Source organism: Heteronotia binoei, chromosome 9, assembly GCF_032191835.1.
Source record: "Heteronotia binoei isolate CCM8104 ecotype False Entrance Well chromosome 9, APGP_CSIRO_Hbin_v1, whole genome shotgun sequence".
NCBI classification, from domain to species: domain Eukaryota; kingdom Metazoa; phylum Chordata; class Lepidosauria; order Squamata; family Gekkonidae; genus Heteronotia; species Heteronotia binoei.
The window spans coordinates 27,198,609-27,221,279 of record NC_083231.1 but is presented as its reverse complement, the minus strand read 5'-3'; positions in this window follow the sequence as shown (position 1 = coordinate 27,221,279).

The following is a 22,671-nucleotide window of genomic DNA, read 5'->3' as shown; positions in this document are numbered from 1 at the left end:
ACATGACCTGTCCATGTGCTTTAGCAGCATTATGGGGGAGCTGCAAATGCACCCGAGAGCCCTGTGCCAGGCGGCCTCATTGATGTGAATGGACATTGTACTGCATTAAATAAACAGGTCTTTTTAATGCAAGCCTGACTCTGGTACATCACTAGCACTGCAAATGTGTAGCTCTGGGGACAAAGCTGCAATTTTGTTTTCGGAAGAGGAGCTGGAGAGCTTCACTTTGCCCCCTGTGCTATACTTGTGGGTCCAGGAGCAAATTTTCAGAGGATCAGAATGCTGCAGCAGCAAGGGGGAGGAGCAGAAAAATCCTGCTCTGCAATGTCTGCTAATAGTTAGGTTTACCAATGTTGATTTCGCCACACCTCTGCATTGTGACAATAGCAGGTAGGGTTGCCAAGTCCAATGCAAGAAATATCTGGGGATTTTGGGAGTGCAGCCAGGAGACTTTGGGGGCAGAGCCAGAAGCAAGGTTATGACAAGCATAATTGAACTCCAAAGGGAGTTCTGGCCATCACATTTAAAGGGACCACACAACTTTTAAATGCCATCCCTCCATTAGAAATAATGAAGGATAGGAGCACTTTCTTTCGGGGCTCATAGAATTGGATCCCCTGGTCCAATCCTTTTGAAACTTGGAGGGTGCTTTGGAGAGAGGCATTGGATGCTATGCTGCAAATCTGTTTCCTCTCCTTCAAAAAACAGCCCTCCCAGAGCCCCAGATACCGATGGATCAATTCTCCATTATACCCTACGGGAATTGGTCTCCATAGGGAATAATGGAGTACCCAGCAGACATCCCCCCCCCTTTCTGATGACCCTGAAGCGGGGGGAGGGATCCCCTGCCCCCACCTGGGGATTGGCAACCCTAATAGCAGGCATGATTGGACTTTCCTAATCCAATCATGCCTGCTACATTATTGTCATTCACCTGCTACTGCCATTTGCCTGCTAATGTCATTCAGCATCTAAAATCACTCCACCTTACAGTATATATGACAGATGGACACATTCTAGCTCTATCTGAAGAAGTGAGCAGTGACTCATGAAAGCTCATACCCTACCCCAAATTCTGTTAGTCTTTAAGGTGCTACTGGACTCTTTTCTACTGCTACAGACAAACACAGCTAGCCATCTTGATCTACCCGCTGAGATAGTCTAGACCAGGAGTGGTCAAACTTGCTTAATGTAAGAGCCACAGGAAATAAACCTTAGATGTTTGAAAGTTGCAAGACATGAATGTCAGATGTTTGAGAGCTACTGGGAAGGAAGGAAGGAAGGAAGGAAGGAAGGAAGGAAGGAAGGAAGGAAGGAAGGAAGGAAGGAAGGAAGGAAGGAAGGAAGGAAGGAAGGAAGGAAGGAAGATGGGGAAGGTGGAGAGGTGGAAAGAAAGCAACTTTAACTTTAAATGCATACTGCAAGCTCAAGCTGCTGGCTTGGAGAAGTGATTTAAAGAGAGAAATGCCTTTTCCAAGTCAGCCAACGGGGCAGTGGGGGCTTCCATATGTGTGAAAGCACCACATGTGTCTCCCGAGCCACAGTTTAGTCACCCTGGTCTTGACAACCTGTCTATATTACCACACAGGGTTGTTGTGAGACAGATTTGAGTTCCTTGGAGGATAACAAGATTAGGTTAGCGAGGAATCATTTTTCCACTTAGGAATTTGGTTATTGGTCAGATTAAACCGAACTATTCTGCCAGGCTTTATTTGAGGCAGTGGACATCCAATTATATCAGCCTCTCCTGCTCAAACTGCCTACTTAAAACTGCACTGTTCAATCAGCGTAGGCAGGAGGCTATACAATTGGGAACTCATGGATCAGCCTATACTTATTAAAATCTGAAACAGAACCAGGATAATATTATTTTTAAGAATGCCATCCTGCCATTGTTCACTGTGATCTTTACGGACATTTTTAGAATTTTAGATGTGGTTTACCATATAGATCCTTATGCTGTAACCCGCTCTGAGCCTGCTTGCAGGGAAGGTGGAATAGAAATGAATTAATAATAAATAACCACTGTCACTTTCCAAATGTTCCACAATCAAACCTGGGTTTGTCACTCTGTTTATGAGCTCCCTGTACTGCAGCCAATCTTTGCTCCTTGACAAGTCTCAGGCCGATTTCGCACTCACTTTACGCCGCTCTCACATCCGTCTTCTCAGCGTGGCGTCCTCCTGATTTCCCACTATTACATTGCAGTTTTCGCACAGCAAACAGAAACTGATTTTTAGCGGTTTCCGATTGCTGTGCGAAAACCGGCATGTTTGCTGCAGCCCCAGCGCAAATAGTGGGAAATCGGGAGGACGCCGTGCTGAGAAGACGGACGTGAGAGCGGCGTAAGGTGAGTGCAAAATCGGTCTCCGTTACGAGCCATAATCAATGCTTTGGCCTAGGCACATAGTCTTTTTCCTGCTGCATTTTGAATTTGTGATTTTGACATTTCCTCGTTTTATAGCTTGAGGTTCTGTGAGTTGTTGTGACCCTTATATAGGAACTGGCTTTAAATCTTCCATCTAGGGCCAAACTAGGATCTCATTCATATGTTCTCTGAGTTAATATATAAAGCAAGGGGAGGGGGTGGGAGGCCTGACCTTAACAGTAAGAATACTGAACTCTTGAACCTTATTTGTCTCCTGCATCTGACTAGAGAATGAGGAGGGTTCAATACTCTTTTGCATGTTCCTTTTTTCCTTAAAGTAACACACATGCACACACAGAGTTCTGAATGATAGGAACCCTAGGGTTATACTCAAATTAGCTAAATTTGGCTGGCTTGCCACCAGAACTAGAAAGTCACTCATAGCTCTGAAGGGAAATAGCTAGGCATTTTCTTTCTTTCTCTGCGTTGGTAGTTTTTAAAATGTTTAATCCCATTATTAACTGTATGTATGTATAATTGATTGTAGCAATCTTACCTTTGTTCTCTCAAGCACAATTTATATGGGTTACTGTAACTGGAATTGGTTTTATCTGCATTGTTTTTGCTGACTTTTGCTGTGAATAAACAAAGGCACACATGGAGACAGCTAGATGTGAATGAGGCAGACTGCTGAAATGAACCACATGACTTTCTCCATCACTTCTAGTTTGGCCCTTGTTTTGGACAAAAAGGCAAATATGTCTCTTACCTCCTTAAAAAAAGGTAAAGGTAGTTCCCCGTGCAAGCACCAGTCGTTTCCGACTCTGGGGTGACGTTGCTTTTCACAACGTTTTCACGGCAGACTTTATACAGGGTGGTTTGCCATTGCCTTCCCCAGTCATCTACGCTTTCCCCCCAGCAAGTTGGGTACTCATTTTACTGACCTTGGAAGGATGGAAGCCTGAGTCTACCTGGAACCAGCTACCTGAACCCAGCTTCTGCCAAGATTGAACTCAGGTTGTGAGCAGAGAACTCAGACTGCAGTACTGCAGCTTTACCACTATGCGCCACTCTGCTTTACCTCCTTAGCCCCCTGCTTAATTATTATAGACGTTAGAGATTGCACACCTCTCTGCCCAACAAGCTGAAGACTCTTTAGACTTTGGACTCATTGGGGCCATTTATGTTTGTTTCCTCTATTAAAGTTCTGTTTTATAACCTGCCTCAAGACTTTGCTATCTTATATCTAGGAATGTAGGCGGGAATCCATGGGTTGCTGAGCTGTATATTACTTTCAAAGATCAACTCTTCAGGGACTCCAAACTTTCTTAGTTTACACTCTTAACCCACCAACTACATGTTTTTCAGCCCCCTGTACCCTATCCCCTTGTCTGAAGAAGTATGCATGCATACGAAAGCTTACATTCGAAATAAAACTTTTTTGGTCTTAAAGGTGCAACTTGACTCCTACTTTGTTCTACTTCTTAGACCTTGTCACACAGCAGGGGACCAGGAAGGGCCTTCTACTGGCTGCCACCACTCTGGTAAGGGCCTGTGTGGGAAGGTCCAGAGCACCCACTCAATCCTGCATCTTCCTTCTTAGCAAGTATCTTTTAACCATGACCGAAGTGACGTGAGGACCCAGGCAGAATAACAGTAATAAATTTATTGTAAGTGCTCAAAACAAGTGGTTTTAATCAGGGCTTTTTTTTGTAGCAGGAACTCCTTTGGATATTAGGCCACACTCCCCTGATGTAGCCAATCTTCCAAGAGCTTACAGGGCTCTTTTAACAGGGCCTACTGTAAGGTCTTGGAGGATTGGTTGCATCAGGGGAATGTGGCCTAATATGCAAATGAGTTCCTGCTGGGCCTTTTCTACAAAAAGCCCTGCGCTAAACAATGGTGACATCCGGAGGTGTGGCCTAATATGCAAATGAGTTCCTGCTGAAAAAGCCTTGGTTACTTATTAGTGCAAAGGTAAAAGCTAGAAACAGTACAGGTGATGCAAAGAAATAACAGCCCTGAGGTGACTAACTAAATGTTGCCTTTCTTTAATACCAAGAGACTCACCAACCTTGGGTGAAGGATTCCTCCTACTGCAGCCTCTATCCAGGTCAGCATTCCCAGAGACAACAACTTCCCTCTTTAGCTGGCCTTTTATTGTTTCCTTCTAAGTCCCACCCCTCTGGTCAAGTTTGCCCTTCAAAACTGCTTTCGTCCAATCAGACGGACAGATGGGATCATGGGAAATATAGGCCCTATCATTGCTACTCTGATACAGGCTTCCTTGGAGCCTGTAGGCCTCACTAGGCCTAGGATCATGACAAACCTCTTCTAGAGTGCTTTGGTTTAAATAAGGAGAACGCCTAAGTAGGTTTACTTAGAAGTCAGTCCTATTTATTCAATTGAACTTACTCCCAGGAAAGTGTTCTTAGGATTGCAGTCATAATGTCACATGGATAGTAGGTAGGGTTGCCAATCCCCAGGTGGGGGCAGGGGATCCCCCAGTTTGGAGGCCCTCCCCCCACTTCAGGGTCGTCAGAAAGCAGGGGGAGGGGAGGGAAATGTCTGCTGGGAACTCTGTTATTCCCTATGGAGATTTATTTCCATAGAAAATCATGGAGAATTGATCCGTGGGTATCTGGGGCTCTGGGGGGGCCTGTTTTTTGGGGTAGTGGCACCAAATTTTCAGTATAGCATCTAGTGCCTCTCCCCAAAATACCCCCCAAGTTTCAAAAAGATTGGATCAGGGGGTCCAATTATATGAGCCTCAAAAGAAGGTGCCCCTATCCATTATTTCCTATGGAAAGAAGGAATTGAAAAGGGGTGCCGTCCCTTTAAATGTGAGGGCCAGAACTCCCTTTGGAGTTCAATTATGCTTGTCACAGCCTTGATCTTGGCTCCACCCCTAATGTCTCCTTGCTCCACCCCCAAAGTCCCCAGATATTTCTTGACTTGGACTTGGCAACCCTAATAGTAGGGGATCTATTGATTCTAATTACAGGGCTCCTACATATTTCTCAATCTTAATGTGATATTTAGGCATTTTATTGATTTAAACAAACCAACCAACTGATGTTAACTTAAGTTACAAATCTTTCGTTCATTATTGTGCATTAAAGTGAATTAAATGAAGACGGGTAGCATCATTAGTCTGTCTGCAGCAGCAGAGAAGAGGCCAGTAATGCCTCAAAGACTGACAAAATTTGTGGTAGGGCATGAGCTTTCGTGAGTTACCACTCACTTCTTCAGATGCAGCTTTAATGAGAGTCTATCTGTGCTATATATTGGAAAATGGAGTGATTTCAGATGACAAATATTAGCAGCCAAGGGACAGTAGCAACTTATAAACCAACTTATAAAACTTATAAGTAGTAACTTATAAATCACTCCTGATACTAAATTATAAACCACTCCTGATACTTTCTGGAGAGCCAGAAATAGAAAGAGCAATTAACATGCGTTGATCCAAGTTGTTAAATGTTGTCCTGAGGCTCCAGGATAAAACACTGAGAGAAAAAGGCTGATGAAGGTCTGAAACCATGAGGAATCCCGGGCTGCGGTCCCTTACTCTCTCAGAGACCAGCTGTGCTGGAGATTTGAGGACTCCACCCAAGTTGCTGAACATAAGGAAGAACAGTAGGAAGGCAATTGCCCCTGAGGAACTGTACTTTATCTTCATACAGCAGACAGTGTGGGGGAGTGAAAAGAACTCTTTTTCCAGCTGCGTTTGTATTATGAGTGTTTGTGAATTTAGTATCAGGAGTGGTTTATAAGTTACTAAAGATGACTATTGCTATGCAAATATTTTGATAAATGTAGCTTGCATATACACTATATTGTGTAAAAGTGTTATTGTTATTGCAGTGTTTTTTTACTTTATTATTCACTCAAATTGGAACCTGTTGATATTTACCAAGGGACAGTAGCAGGCAGGGCTTTTTTTGTAGCAGGAACTCCTTTGGCCACACTCCCCTGATGTAGCCAGTCCTCCAAGGGCTTACAGTAGGCCAGGTAATAAGAGCCCTGTAAGCTCTTGGAGGATTGGCTACATCAGGGGTGTGTGGCCTAATATCCAAAGGAGTTCCTGCTAAAAAAAAAAAAAGCCCTGGTAGCAGGTAGGCTTGCCAATCCCCAAGTCCCAGCGGGAGTTCTTCCGCTTTCCCAGGCTCCTTCCCACCCCCAGTCAGCTAGCCGGTGGGGGGGGGGGAGCCCCTCCCACAGACAACCATGTACCTTTCCACCTCCGGAGGCTTCAGTCTCCGATTGAAAGGCTTCCTCTTGGGATGGTGCGTCTGTGTTACTTGGATGAAGTTGGCAGCAACTCGTGAGTAGAGAGACCACTCCCTTGCTTCAGAGTCACCAGAAATGGCGGGGGGTGGGTGGGAGGGAAACGTCTGCTGAGCACTTCATTATTCCCTATGTGGAGATCAATTCTCATAGGGTATAATGGGGAATTGATCTGGAGGTTTCGGGGGCTCTGGGGGAGCTGTTTTTTGAGGTAGAAGCACCAAATTTTCAGTATAGTATCTGGTGCCTCTCCTCAAAGTACCCACCAATTTTCAAAACGATTGGACCATGGGGTCCAATTCTATGAGCCCCAAAAGAAGGTGCCCCTATCCTTCATTATTTCCTATGGAAGGAAGACATTTAAAAAGGTGTGCTGTCCCTTTAAATGTGATGGCCAGAACTCCCTTGGAGTTCAATTATGCTTGTCACACCCTTGTTCCTGGCTCCGCCCCAATGTCTCCTGGCTCCACCCCCAAAGTCCCCAGATAGTTCTTGAATTGGACTTGGCAACCCTAGTAGCAGGTATGACTGGATTAGGTGCGATATGCAGAGACTGTTGGGATGTTCTGTTTCCTAAATTATTGAGTTGTAGCTGGGCTTTATGTTACATAGAATACACTAAACTTTTGATAATATTGCTATTGTTTCTTTAGTGTCTGAGGCTGGGAATCACGGAAGCTGTGTGCTTTATTTTCTTGCTACCTACCACCGTGGTTCTCTTGTTGTGTTACTTAAGCTCCCCCGGGAGCAGGGGTTCTCCTGGTTTGGGGGGCCCAACTTGCTGGCATAGAGCAGGCCACCAGGGGCATCCCCGCCTCCAAAGAGCTCCGTTGTCATGCGACATGCCCAGCACAGTGATGTCACCCAGAAGTGACATCATTGTGCCAGGCACGTCATGTGAGGGATTCTCTAGCATTCGGGTGAAAACTCTATGGTACCACTATCGCTTTTTTTACTAACTTAACTGTCATGGCTTTCCTCAAAGATTCCCAAGAACTGGAGTTTGTTGAATTTGCTGGGAGTTGTCTGTTGGACACCTTCAGCCTGTCTCCCTCCCTTGCAGAACTACAGTTCCCATGATTCTCTGGGACAAGGAATGACTAGAAACCAACTCATGTGCGCTCCTCCAAGGTCCTTGGTGTTCTGATAATGTGTGTGTCCTGTACTGTCTGTCCGTTGTGCTGTGTTGGTTTCTAGACTGAAGTAACTGGCTACACAAAGCTGCCCTTTGTTACTCTCATTTATTAAACAACTGACTGGCGAGTTTTTCTGGTTCCCTTTCATCATATTATTTCTTTCTGGTTTCATTAAAACAAATCCCTTTTAATACTCTTTTTTAAAACTTCCTTTGCTTAGCATCTTTTGTACTGCTCTATCATTTGCTAATGGAAAAAGGGGTTAGTTGGTTTAGGAACTGGGTTGAAGGAGGATTACAGCAAGTGTCTGAAGCGGATGGATATTGGGAACTGATAGGGGAGAACTGGATATAATGCTGAGGGTGGGTAACACCCTGCAAAATCTAAACTGGATGCAGATGTTGAGATGTGTCCCAAATTATTCTCTCCTCTAGCCTTGCAATATCTGTAATTGAATCCCTGGCACAGACAGGGTTGCCAGCCTCCAGGTGAGGTCTGGAGATCTCCCACTTTTACAACTTTTCTCCAGCTGGCAGAGATCAGCTCCCCTGGAGAAAATGGCTGCTTTGAAGGAGGAGAAAAATACATTTCTTTTCATTTATTTATATCCCACTTTTCTCCCCATAGGGATCCCAAATGGCTAACAGCACCCAGCCCTTTGATAAAGCCAGAAACAAACAGACAAACAAAAAAGACTCAGAGAGGCTTCAAACTGCAGAACAGGTCTTCATCCGTTGACAGAGTTTTACCTCTGCTCTAGGCTATGACCTTTGAGAGCCAGTTTGGTGTAGTGGTTAAGTGTGTGGACTCTTATCTGGGAGAACCAGGTTTGATTCCCCACTAGGTTTGCCAAGTCCAATTCAAGAAATATCTGGAGACTTTGGGGGTGGAGCCAGGAACAAGGGTGTGGCAAGTATAACTGAACTACAAGAGAGTTCTGGCCATCACATTTAAATGGATAGCACACCTTTTTAAATGTCTTCCTTCTATAGGAAATAATGAAGGATAGGGGCACTTCTTTTGGGGCTCATAGAATTGGACCCCCTGGTCCAATCGTTTTGAAACTTGGGGGGGTACTTTGGAGAGAGGCACTAGATGCTATACTGAAAATTTGGTGCCTCTACCTCAAAAAACTGCTCCCCCAGAGCCCCCGAAATCTCCAGATCAATTCCCCATTATACCCTATGAGAATCGATCTCCACATAGGGAATAATGAAGTGCTCAGCAGACGTTTCCCTCCCGCCCCCTCCCCGTTTTCTGGCGAGTCTGAAGCAGGGGATTGGCCTCTCTACTCACGAGTTGCTGCCAACTTCTTCACAGCAACACAGACACACCATCCCAATCGGAGACTGAAGCCTCCGGAGGTGCAAAGGCACATGGTCCTCTCGGGGCGGGGCTTCCCCCCTCCGGCCAGCTGACTGGGGGTGGGAAGGAGCCTGGGAAAGCAGAAGAACTCCCTGGGACCTGGGGATTGGCAAGCCTATTCCCCACTTCTCCACTTGCAGCTGCTGGAATGGCCTTGGGTAAGCCATAGCTCTCATAGGAGTTGTCCTTGAAAGGACAGTTGCTGTAAGAGCTCTCTCAGCCCCACCTACCTAACAGGGTGTCTGCTGTGGAAGGGGGGAGGTAAAAGGAGATTGTGACTGCTCTGAGATTCAGAGTATAGGGCGGTATAGCAATCCAATATCTTCTTCGAAGAGAAGAAGGACTGGCTCATGTCTCTGGGCAAACCCAGGCTTTAAGGGAGGCCAAGTCTTCTTACACACCCCACCAGCCCTTCTAGTTAATGCTTAGCTGTGCAATGGAGGAACATGGGGATGAACGGTAGCGTAATCCGTGTCGCTTCAGTGTGGTGACATCATTTCTGGTATGATCTGGAAGTGACACCAAGAATTCTAGAGCATTGCTGATGATATAATGACAATCTCAGGCTTGTGCCAGGAGTGACATCAGCACACCGCCTGCAACTAATGTTCCCTCTAAGCTGTGGAGTCTTGTGAGCAAAAATTCTACTTTGTGAGCTACTGGCATTAAAGTTGTGAGCTGCTGCATAAATTAGTTTGCTATAGGGCCATTTTTCCTGAGCTGAGACAAAAATGTGTGAGCTGGAGGCTAAAAAATTGTGAGCTAGCTCACACTAACTCAGCTTAGAGGGAACATTGCCGGCAACATCATGATGTTGCCAGTAAGCCCCCCTGCCTGAATAGTTAGGTCTCCTAACAGTTGCCTGCTGTGGGAAGAGACCTTCCGCTGCCTGCCTGCTGCCGCTCCGCAGGGTGGCAGGGGATAAATAACTGAGGAGGAAGAGTCATGGCCATGCCATAGGGTTGCCAGGTATGGGTTGGAAACTACCTGGAGACTTTGGGGGTGGATCTGGGAGAGAGTGGGGTTTGGGGAGGAGAGGGGCCGCAGCATGGCACAATGCCATAGAGTCCACCCTCCAAAGCAGCCATTTTCTCCAGGAAAGCTGATCTTTGCCAGCTGGAGATCTGTTGTAAAAAAGATCTGGAGACTGGCCATCCTATGTAATGCTATGTGCCATCCAATACTCCCTCTAAACTGAGGAGTCTTGTAAGCAAAAGTTCTACTTTGTGAGCTACTGCCATTAAAGTTGTGAGGTATCGCATAAATTGATTTGTTCTGGGACAATCTTTCCTGAGCTAAGACAAAAATGTGTGAGCCAGATGCTGAAAAACTGTGAGTTAGCTCACACTTACTCAGCTTAGATGGAACATCGGTGCCATCTACCCTAAATCTCAGTTGCTTCCCTTCCCTGGAGAAGTTTCTATTAGATGAGCCCAACACTATTGCAGATTTCCCTTGTCTGGATTGTACCTCTCATTGAGAACAATGGAGGGCAGAGAAGGACAGAGGTTTTGTTTGGTAACAAGAACAAAAAACAACATGCATTAGGACATAGACTTGGTTCTCTCATTTCTGTCCAGTTAGGCTGTCGGGTTTTTGTACAGTCTGAATCAAAGAGGACATGAAATTCCAAGCATCCTCAAGACTCATTGTGCATACACGCTCTTAAAGCTGGCTCACAATGACCCCACAATTACACGAATGCTTTGTACACCATGCTGTAGGAAGACAGCTAGACCTAGGGGTGTGGCTTATGAGGATCAGTAGGAAGGAGTAACTTCGCAGGAAGTCAGCGGAGTTGTGGATGCCTCTCTCCACCCGCCCCATCATTTGAACACTGGTATGGGCTTAATTTTGTTGTGTCAATAAATAGTTAAGGAAATTTAAGAGTAGAACTATCCATGTAGGGAGCATGGTCACGCAAGATACCCACAACACTTTGTGAAAGCCTGCCAAGAATTATTTGTGCTAGGCTCAATTGTTTCTTAAGTACAGTGTGATCCTTCTGGCTATTCCCAAATATTTCACTGAGATTTCGATTCTCTGAGAACATCTTACCATCTCAAACTGCTATGTCACCCATTTGCTCTAAATCACAACTTTAGACCCTCCTTCTTTCTCTATCTAATATGTGATAAAACAGTCAAACTCATTTGTTACAGGGGCAGGATTTGAAACAAACAGGTCTTTGTAAAGGATACGATAAACACAATCAAAGATATTATTTTAAACTTATAATACAAACATGCCTAAAACTCTTGTGATGTTTTGTTTAAAACGGAAAGGTAGGGGAATAGTGGGATTTGGCAATGCAATTTTTAAAATAAAACATCAAGAAAACTAAAAATATATAATGTTCTGAGTCTAGGAAATCATGAAATGGCTGGGCGCTGCAAGTTTTACCCCCTGCCCCCAGGTCTACTCAGATTGGCAATGGCTGTCCAGTGTAATGTCCCCCTTTGGCTGTGGGTTCCCAGGTATTCACTAGGCACCAGTTCTCAGGTCCATTCAGCAGAGACAGACTGGCTCAGAGCATCAAGCCTTTATTTGCAAGGAGCTTCAACTGGCCATAAACACTGCAAAAGTGAAACTGCTTGTATTTCAGTTTCTCTACTCCATTGAAATACGTTTAGGGTTGCCAAGTCCAATTCAAGAGATATCTGGGGACTTTGGGGGTGGAGCCAGGAGACATCAGGGCGGAGCCAGGAACAAGGGTGTGACAAGCATAATTGAACTCCAAGGGAGTTCTGGCCATCACATTTAAAGAGACCGCACACCTTTTTAAATGTCTTCCTTCCATAGGAAATAAAGAAGGATAGGGGCACCTTTTTTTGGGGCTCATAGAATCGGACCCCATGGTCCAATCGTTTTGAAACTTGGCAGATACTTTGGAGAGAGTCACTAGATACTATACTGAAAATTTGGTGCCTCTACCTCAAAAAACAGCGCCCCCAGAGCCCCCAAAACCTCCAGATCAATTCCCCATTATACCCTATGAGAATCAATCTCCACATAGAGAATGTGGAGCAGCAGACTTCCCCCCCCCATTTCTGGCAACACTGAAGGGGGATCGGCCTCTCTACTCACGAGTTGCTGCCAACTTCTTCAAAGTAACACAGACACCCCATCCCAAGAGGAATCCTTTCAATCAGCTACTGAAGCCTCCAGAGGTAGAAACGCACATGGTCCTCTGGGGGCGGAGCTCCCCCCCCTCCGCCGGCCAGACTCCCCGAGGAGACGCCTGTAGCAGCCGGAGAGGATGCAAGGACTACGAGTCCCAGCATGCACCTTGCGAAGGGAGGCCGCACTGTTCCCCCCACCCCACCCCTCCCGCTTCCACGTTTTTGGAGATCGGGGGAAAAGGCTGCTAATCCAGGGGTCCCCCGGCAGGGCGGGGGGGTTGGGAAGCCTAAATACATTGCAGCACAGACAAAGTTGCAAGGAAAACACAAAATGGATCTTCCATTAAGGTCTCTAGGCCCAGATAGACCAGTCTACCTGGGTGCAGAGATCTTAGTGCAAAATCCATCCCATATTTTCTTTGCAGCTTCGCAAGCCCAGGAGAGCTTCCAGCTGAAGCAGACAAAGACAAGACTGAAGGAGCTGGGAAGTTGGTGAGGACAGGAGGGAAAGGAAATTGCTGGGGGCCTGATTGAAACCCTGGGTGAGCCAGGTGTGGCCCATGGAGTGGGCATTTGACAGCCCTGCTTTATATAAATGCAGGGGGGCTGGAATTATCATATACCTTTGCATTTTAGCTACATGATGCTTCTAGTTTCAGTAAAACCCTGAAGTAGATAGCTTGCTTTCAGTTCCTCAGTGTGAAAAAGAAGAGTTATTCTTTCATTTTGAATGTTTTTTTTCTCCTGAGAATAGTTTGACATCTCTTTTGAATATCATCAGCGAGGGAGAGGTATGTGTTGACAGGCTGCTTTTCAATTATTTGTCATATGATGGAATAGGATTGCCAGCTCCAAACTGGGAAACACCTGCAGATATTGGAGGTGGAGCCTAGGGAGGGCGGGGTTTGGAGGGGGAGGGACCTCAGCAGGGAACGGTGCCACAAGGTCCACCCTCGCAGCAGCCATTTTCTCCAGGAGAACTGATCTTGATCATCTAGAGCAGGGGTGGCCAAACTTGCTTAATATAAGAGCCACATAGAATAAATGTCATATGTTTGAGAGCCACAAGACATGAACATCAGATGTTTGAGAGCCACAGGACAGGAAGGACAGAAAGAAGGCAAATAGATCGAGAGGAAAGAGAGGTAGAAGGAAAGCAACTTTAACTTTAAATGAATTCCCCAAGGTGCTGGCTGGGTTGGTTTAAAGAGAGAAATGCCTTCTCCAAGCTGGCCAATGGGGCAGTGTGGGCTCCGAGAGCCATACAATACGTGTTAAAGAGCCACATGTGGCTCCTGAGCCACAATTTGACCACCCCTGATCTAGAGAGCAATTGTAATAGTAGGTCTTCAGGTGCTGCCTGGAGGTTGGTAACCCTGTGCTGAAACACAGTGCTGCAAATAGAACAAACCTGCACATCAGGAAGGATATAGTGGTGGGCAGTTTGAAACTCAAATGCTGACCCTACCAGCCCTTTTCTGACCTTAGTTGAGCTTAAAGGATTACCAACCCCATCGGGTGACAGGCTGGCTTGGGAAACCCCCCCTCCTTATGTAACGCCAAGGGGCGGTAGTTCTGAGCTCAGCGTTGAGCCCAGTTGGTGGTTTGGTCTAGCTGCCACATTTCTTTCATCAACACCCAAAGAAGTCAGCACAGGAGTGGTTCGGCAAATGTCTTGGTGAAACAAAAAGCACTGCAGTTTTTCCCCCTGAGGGAAGGAGAGCCAACAATGCACCTGTGTTTGAAGTTCCTGTAATTTTGGCTTTAGGATTCTCTCTCGAGCAAAGCTGTGGCATTGCTGAAGCATTTCCACTCTGGAGTGTTGTGCAATTATGCAAACAAGGGAAGGACTTGAAGGAGGAAATGAATTAAAGGTAACCAAGGCTCTGAACGTAGGTGTTGGGTTCTGGCACCTTACACAAGTCCTTATTTTGACCTTTCCCATTGAAGAAGGTCTACAAGGAGATTACAAGACAGGCTGGGGGAGGGGAATAGAAGAAGAGGTGGGTTTTATCCCCAATTTGTCTCTACCTTTAGGAGTCTCAAAGTGACTAGCAATTGCCTTCCCTTCCTCTGCCCACAACAGGCACCTTGTGAGGTAGGTAGGTCTGAGAGAACTGTGAATGGCCCAAGGTCACCCAGCAGGCTTCCTGTGGAGGAGGAATGGAGAATTAAGCCCAGCTTTCCAGAGTAGAATCTACTGCTCTTAATGCCTACACCGTGCTGGCTCATGTATTTGATCTGTGATAATGAACCCCATGTCATGAACAAGTGACTCATATCATATGTTGGAGCTTAGCATGAATTGTATTTATTTATTATTTGTTAAAATGCATAGACTGAATGTGCAAATGGTAAGTAGTTCACAATAACATTCATAAAATTAAAAACCAAAACCACAGTCCTGTCTCAGGTGAAGCAATTCACACTGCATAATAAATAAATCCACAAAGTAGAGGAGACCAAACACGAAGGCATAAAGGGCCCCAAACATGGATAAAAGCTTTGGGCCTCTAAAAGTCTGCAAGGAATGGATATGCAGAGCTCTTTAGGGAACAGATTCAGTTTCCCTTTATTTCAATTTATATCCCGCCCTTCCCACCGAAGCGGCTCAGGGCGGCTCACAACATAAAATCTAACATTTTGGTTTTAAAAAATACATCGATTTACAACAATTAAAACAGTAAAATAATAAAACAAATAAAACAGCGATCTGTCAGAATACTACACTACAACCTTCTATAAAGTTTCCAATGCCAGTTAGTTATAGCCAGCCAGAAGAGGGCTGTCTTACAGGCCCTGTGGAACTGGCCAAGGTCCCTCTTCCGGCAGCTGGTTCCACCAGTAAGGAGCTGTTACCGAAAAGGCCCTGTCCCTGGTGGATTTCAGACGGGCCTCCTTTGGCCCGGGAATAACAAGCAGATTTTGAGAGCCCGATCTCAGTACTCTCTGGGGAACATGTGGGGAGAGACGGTCCCTAAGGTAGGCAGGTCCTAGGCCATATAGGGCTTTAAAGGTAATAACCAGCACCTTGTACCAGACTCGGTATATTATTGGCATTACATGTCGCAGGGCTGCCACCAAGCAGGCCCTGCTATGGATTCCTGCCAACCTAGTTTCTCATAAAACGTTGAATCCAGCATTGGATGAGAGAGGAATACATACAAGTGACAAGCAGGGTTGCCAGGTCTGTGTTGGAAAATTTCTGGAGACTTTGGGAGTGGATCCAAGAGAGGGTGGGTTTGGGGAGGGGTGGGGAGGTACAATGCCATAGCTTCACAGGGCAAAGCCCCATTAAACTCAGGGGGACTTTTGAGTAAATTTGCATGTGATCTGATTGAACATCACTGAAATCCCTCGAAGGCAACCTGCACACCTCAGGTGGTCAAGAAGGTGGCAGCCTGATTACTATAAGGAGGTTGCAGATGGAAACACATCTTGCTTACCTTAAAACACATCTTGCTTACCTTAAAACAGGTGCGTTGACCACCAGTTTGCTTTGGAGCAGGAGTGGCCAAACTGTGGCTCTTCCACATATACTTCTGTGGCTCTTAAAGCCCCCATCAGCCAGCTTGGAAAAGACACTTCAGTCAGTCAGTCAGTCAGTCAGTCACATTTTATTTGTATCCCGCCCTCCCCGACCAGGGCGGCTAACAGCAAAACTCAGTATATACATTATACAGTAAATAGCATTTAACTATAATTAATTAAAATCCATTAAAATTCTAAGAGCATTCTAAAAACATTAGTACATTTAGTGCTATTCCATTGGCAAGTTTATTTGGCAGTTTAGTAGTTTCAGCTGGTGAAGGCCGCTTGGAACAAGATGGTTTTGCAGGCCCTGCGGAACTGTTCAAAGTCCCGCAGGGCCCGCATTTCCTCTGGGAGCTGATTCCACAGCTGTGGGGCCATAGCTGAGAAAGCCCAAGTACGGGTGCTCTGGAATCTTACCTCCTTTGGCCCGGGGATAGTCAGCAGGTTCTTCCCTGCTGACCTCAGTGCTCTCTGGGGTTCATACGGGGAGAGGCAGTCCCTAAGGTAGGCAGGTCCTCGGCCATATAGGGCTTTAAAGGTAATAACCAGCACTTTGTAGCGAATCCGGTATATAACTGGCAGCCAGTGCAGTTCACGCAGCCCTGGCTTCTCTCTTGATATCACTTCACCAGACCAGGTGGCAACTTGGAGAATGCATTTAAAGTTAAAGTTGCTTTCTTTCCACTTCTCCCTCCCCTGATCTATTTGCTTTCCTGCCTGCCTTGCAGTTCTCAAACATCTGAAGCTCATGTCTTGCGGCTCTCAAACATCTGATGTTTATTAAATGTGGCCCCTACATTAAGCAAGTTTGGCCACCCCTGCTTTGGAGTTTGGTTCATTATGTCCTTTAAAGCCTTTCATGGCTTGGGGACCCACATAGTTGAAGGAACGCCTCCTCCTGTATGTTTTCATGTGCCAGCTGCAGACTCCAGCCCGCCACCTGCTGTTTTTTTCCCCAGGGCTTTTGTTCTGGGGGAACGTGGTGGAACACAGTTCTGAAACCTCTTTGTGGAAACAGAATTTCCCAAAAAATGTTTAAAAGTTTATGGGGGGGAGAGCACCCATGTGTTTCTCCTTCATTTCCCTTTTGAGAGTTCCGGCACCTCTATTTCCAGAAAAAAAGCCCTATCAAAATCTATAACTAAGTACTGTGAAAACCAACATATTGTAGCAAAACTCTGAGCCCAAGCAAACTAAGAAATCAAATTCTACAAGCTGGAGGCCACTGTTTGGCACAGGGTCATCCATTTTTATGTGACGCTTTATCATAGGACAAAATTTGAGTCTTAACAATTTCTTACATGCCCAAGGAAATGCTGATTTCCACATTGGGGTCAGGCAGTAAATTTTCTCCAGGCTTGTTTGGCCAGTATCGTGGAGGTTTTTGCCATTTTCTGGGCATGGAACAAGGGTTAGTGGGTGTTTGTGAATTTGTAAATATCCTACATTGTGTAGGGGGCTGGACTAGATAACCCTGGAAGTCCCTTCCAACTCTGTGATTATAAGTGTAATGCTGGGTAGATAATATACCCAGCTTATACCCAGAATTAAACTTGTCGGCCTTAAAGGTACCACTGGGCTCAAATTTTGTTCTATTGCTTGTTCGCTTCAGACCAACATGGATCTTTATTATCATAGGAATAGCTTCAGATTTGTTCCTCTAAAGAGCTAAACATAACACTGAATGTTTGGGGCTTGCTGCTGTTTGGGGACTTTTTTCTCTGTCCCATCTTACTTCAACACACTTTAAATTGGCTAAATTTTCATTAATATGGTAACAATTTAAAGTTCTGATATATGTTAAAGGAATCAAAAACACGGTTCATTAGCAGCTGGAAAACCCCTAGTAATGTTGCAAGGAAAATCCCTACAACTTCCTGCTTTTCATAGAGATCAGCTTTCCTTGTTACAGGTGGACCATTGAAGGGGCTGGATGGAGCCTACATTTCTCAGGGCTTTTTTTTTTTTTAAGCAGGAACGCACAGTAATGCAGTTCTAGCTGGCTTGGTGGCAGGGGGGTGTGGCCTAATATGCAAGTGAGTCCCTGCTGGGCTTTTTCTAGGAAAAAGGTTCTGACATAACTGTTCCACTTGTGGAGGTGCTTCCCTTTGCCCGAGGAATCGCCTTCCTAATGCTTTGTAGCAGGAACTCCTTTGCATATTAGGCCACACCCCTCGTATGTAGCCAATCCTCCAAGAGCTTACAGAGCTCTTAGTACAGGGCCTACTATAAGCTTTTGGAGGATTGGGGTGTGTGGCCTAATATGCAAAGGAGTTCCTACTACAGAAAAGGCTCTGCTTGTTCCTCTTTAGGGGGATAGAAAAGTGGCTCCACTAACCAACAGGTCCATTGATCCAACCCCAAAGTCTGTATTAGAGGGGCTTTATGTAAAATCTTCTTCAGTACACAATCACCTACACAGAATCTACCCCAAATCCTGTTTATCTTGTAGGCTTCCCAATCCCCAGGTCCCAGCTGGGGATCCCCGGTTTTACAGGCTCCCCCTCCCCCAAGCCAGCTGGCCGGCAGGAGAAGCCCGTCCCCCACAGCCACCACTTATCTCTAGATCTCTGGCAGGACCTGCAAACTGGTCCGGTTTTAAAATGGGTGTGTTCCTTTAAATTGGAGCAGCAAGCAGGAAGTACTTCATGGGCAAGAGTTAGCAACAGCAGACCTCCTCAGAGTGCAACCCCTCTGTTTGTTTTGGTTTGGTTTCAGACTAGTGAGTGTGTGTGTAAAAGAGAGCAGTGTAGCCTCTCTACTTTCCAGACCTCATTGTGGAGGCACCAGAGACAGTTAAGCCTGTGAGTGTGTGTGAGAGAGAGAAAGCTGGGGAGAGGAGGGAACTCTATTATTTCCTATGGAGACTTATTCTCATAGGAAATAATGGAGAATTGATCCGCGGGTATCTGGGGTTCTGGAGGGGCTGATTTTTGAGGTAGAGGCACTAAATTTGCAGCACAGCATCCAGTGCCTCTCCCCAAAATACCCACCAAGTTTCAAAAAGATTGGACCAGGGGGTCCAATTCTATGAGCCCCAAAAGAAGGTGCCCCAATCCTTCATTATTTCCTATGGAGGGAAGGGATTAAAAAGATGTGCGGTCCCTTTAAATACGTTGGCCGGAACTCCTTTGAAATTCAATTATGCTTGTCACACCCTTGCTCCTGGCTACACCCCCAAAGTCCCCAGATATTTCTTGAAATGGACTTGGCAACCCTATTATCTTGATTTGTTTGTTAATATTATCTGATAAAACATAGATGTGTTTTTTAGGCAGGCCTCGAATTCAGTGGGAGCTCACAGGAGCACAGCTCTTGGACCTTTCTGAGAGTTCCTCCTCCTCCTTCTGAGAGTTCCACCTCCTTGAATAGTAGGTGCAGCTGCATGAAAAGCCCTGGATGAGCTCCACCACCTATTTTTTCTACAAAACCACCCCTGTTTTTAGGGTTGCCTGGTTCTCCTTGGCCACCATCAGGGGTATGAGGGATGGGGTGGAGTTTCCACTTCTAGATTGGGAAACTCCTGGAGATTTCGGGGTGGAGCCTGGGGAGGACAGGGACCTCAGTGGAGTACAATGCTATATAAAAAAGGTAAAGGGTTTTTTTTATATAGCATTGTGCAAGCACCAGTCGTTTCCGACTGTGGGGTGACGTTGCTTTCACAATGTTTTCACAGCAGACTTTTTTATGGTGTGGTTTGCCATTGCCTTCCCCAGTCATCTACACTTTCCCCCCAGCAAGCTGGGTACTCATTTTACCAACCTTGGAAGGATGGAAGGCTGAGTCAACCTGGAGCTGGCTACCTGAACCCAGCTTCCGCCAGGATCAAAGGTTGTGAGCAAAGCTTAGTACTGCAGTACTGCAGCTGTACCACGCTGCGCCATGGGGCTCTTACATTTATTATTATTTTACTATTTAAATTTATATTCTGCCCTCCCTACAAGCAGGCTCAGGGCAGATCACAACATAAAAACAAACACATAGAATCAATATAAACAGCAATTTAACATCAATAAAAGAGTACACAATTTCTTTAAAACACAGCTGGAGTTTCCAACTGGAAGCACTGGTCTCTAACTTCATAGACTGGGCTATATAAGATGGTAGATGGTGTTTCAGCAATATCAACACTGGCCCCACCTATTAATATCCCAACCTTTAGGTTTGCAGGCAGTATAAACCCAGCGCCTGGAGTTCTTATTGGACTGCCATCATTAGATACTAACTTGTTCAGATATTATGGGAACTGTTTGATCATTTTACAGGTTCTGATTGTTTTATGATTCTGTTGTGACCCGTCCTGAGCCTGCTTGTGTGGGAGGGCGGGATGTAAGTCACATGAAATAAGTGAAATAAAATCCAGACCACTGTGAATGTATTGCTATTCTTCTACATGCAAAGAGGGTGGTGAGGAGGCTTCCTGAGTTTCTCTGCTCCTCCTGTTGACTCGGAAACCTCTTGTACATGGAGTTGCCAGCAGGTGTTGAATTCTAGCAGGAGCTCCTTTGCATATTAGGCCACATTCCCCTGATGTAGCCAATCCTCCAAGAGCTTACAAAAAAGAGCCTTGTAAGCTCTTGGAGGATTGGCTACATCAAGGGAGCGTGAACTAATATGCAAAGGAGCTCCTGCTAGAATTCCACCCCTGGTTGCCAGGTTCCCAACTCTGGCCACCAGCTGCGGATAGGGGGGTAGATTTGCCAGATCCACTTAATTTGGGAATAGAGCCTGGGAAGAATAGTGACCTCAGTGGAGCACAATACCACAGAGTTCAAAGCATCTGTTGTTTTTTTTTCCAGGGGAACTGATCTGGGTAGTCTGGGGATGAGCTGAAATTCCAGGGGATCTCCAGGTCCCAGCTGGAGGCTGGCATCCCTGCCTCATGCATAGGGTTGCCAGGTCCACTTCAAGAAATATCTGGGGGACTTTGGGGGTGGAGCCAGGAGCAAGGTTGTGATGAGCATAATTGAACTCCTAAGGGAGTTCTGGCCATCACATTTAAGGGACTGCACACCTTTTAAATGCCTTATTTCCATTTGAAATAACGAAGGATAGGGGCACCTTCTTTTGGGGCTCATAGAATTGAACCCCCTGGTCCAATCTTTCTGAAACTTGGAGGGTGTTTTGAGGAGAAGCATTGGGTGCTAAGCTGCAAATTTGGTGCCCCTACCTCAAAATACAGCACCCCCCCCCATGGATCAATTTTCTATTGTACCCTATGGGAACTGGACTCCATAGGGAATAATGGCATGCCCAGCAGACATTTCCCTCCCCCCCCCCTTTCTGATGACCCTGAGGCAGGGGGAGGGCCTCCAAACCGGGGGATCCCCTGCCCCCCACCTAGGGATTGGCAACCCTACTCATGCACCATGGGTCTGAAGGCCTGTGCCACGGGCTGTACCCAGAGGAGTAGTTGAGAAGCTAGTTGGGGTGTGGATTCTGTTGCTGAATATGGCTGCTGCCCTCGAAGTTGCAGAACAAGTGGTGAGAAAAGGCTACTTGCCCCTCTGTCTTCCTTGCAGGTTCTAGCTTGGGAGCCTCTATAAGTCGGAGAGCACATTTTGCCAGATATATTTCACTCATGTTGTAATTACACTTATTCACAGCAGAGGTTCTCAGAGCTGTGATCTATCTTCAGTGTACAACTTGTAAAACCATACAATCAAGTGAACTTTATAGCATTGGTAGTGCTCAAAATTTGAACGTCAGGGCAGAATTGAAATAACCATCCAATTAAGTGGATTTTAAAATCATATTGAAAGAAGAAATTTTGGGGAGAGGTGGGGCAAGCCACAAAATTTATAGTAGCTTAATAGCCCCAATTATTTTGAAACCACACCTTCCTTTGTGGAAGGAAAAAAAGACTATAATTCTTGGTTTTCCCCCTCACATATCACATGACCAGAGCAACCATTTAAAAAGTTGACAAACTAGTTTCAGATGGACTAAATGCCAACTACTGTATGTTTCTTTATTCTCAGTGGCCTGCGGACTGGCAATAAGGACACAACAGAGTAACAAGGAAGTTTGCTTTTCTTGGGAGGTGGATTTAATTGACAAGCAAAGTTTAAAGCAGCATTGATTACTGTTAAACAGAATCCTCTTTGCAAAGTTTCCAGTTTCTTCTCTAAATCCCAATCACAAAAGGAACAGCAAGAGAACAAACAAGGCACCTAGCAACAGGGCTTTTTGGGAGCAGGAACACACTGGGACGCAGTGCCAGGGGGTGTGGCCTAACATACAAATGAGTTCCTGCTGGGCTTTCTCTACAAAACAAGCCCTGCCTAGCATGATGAAAAGTGAGAAGCCGCATAAAGATACCACATTCAAACAGCTATTGTATGTTGATGTTTTTCTTGTTTAGATCGCCTATGCAATACAGAATGGCTTCCTGTCACTTATATCTAGGGTTGCAAGCTCTGGGCTGGGAAATACCTGGAGATTTTGGGGGTGGAGGGATTTAAATGGGGTATAATGCTATAAGAGTCTACCTTCCAAAAAGGCCATTTCCTCCAGGTGAATGGATCTATATTGACTGAAGATCAGTTGTCTATATCAGTGGTCCCCAGCCTTTTTGGCACCAGGGACTGGTTTTGTAGACAACCATTTTTCCATGGACTGGGAGGGGGCGGGGGGAAGGAAATGGTTTCAGGATGATACAATTGTGCATTTTATTTCTATTAGTTTGGTGTAGTGGTTAAGTGTGTGTACTCTTATCTGGGAGAACCGGGTTTGATTTCCCACTCCTCCACTTGCAGCCGCTGGAATGGCCTTGGGTCAGCCATAGCTCTCTCAAGAGTTGTCCTTGAAAAGCAGCTTCTGGGAGAGCTCTCTCAGCCCCACCCACCTCACAGGA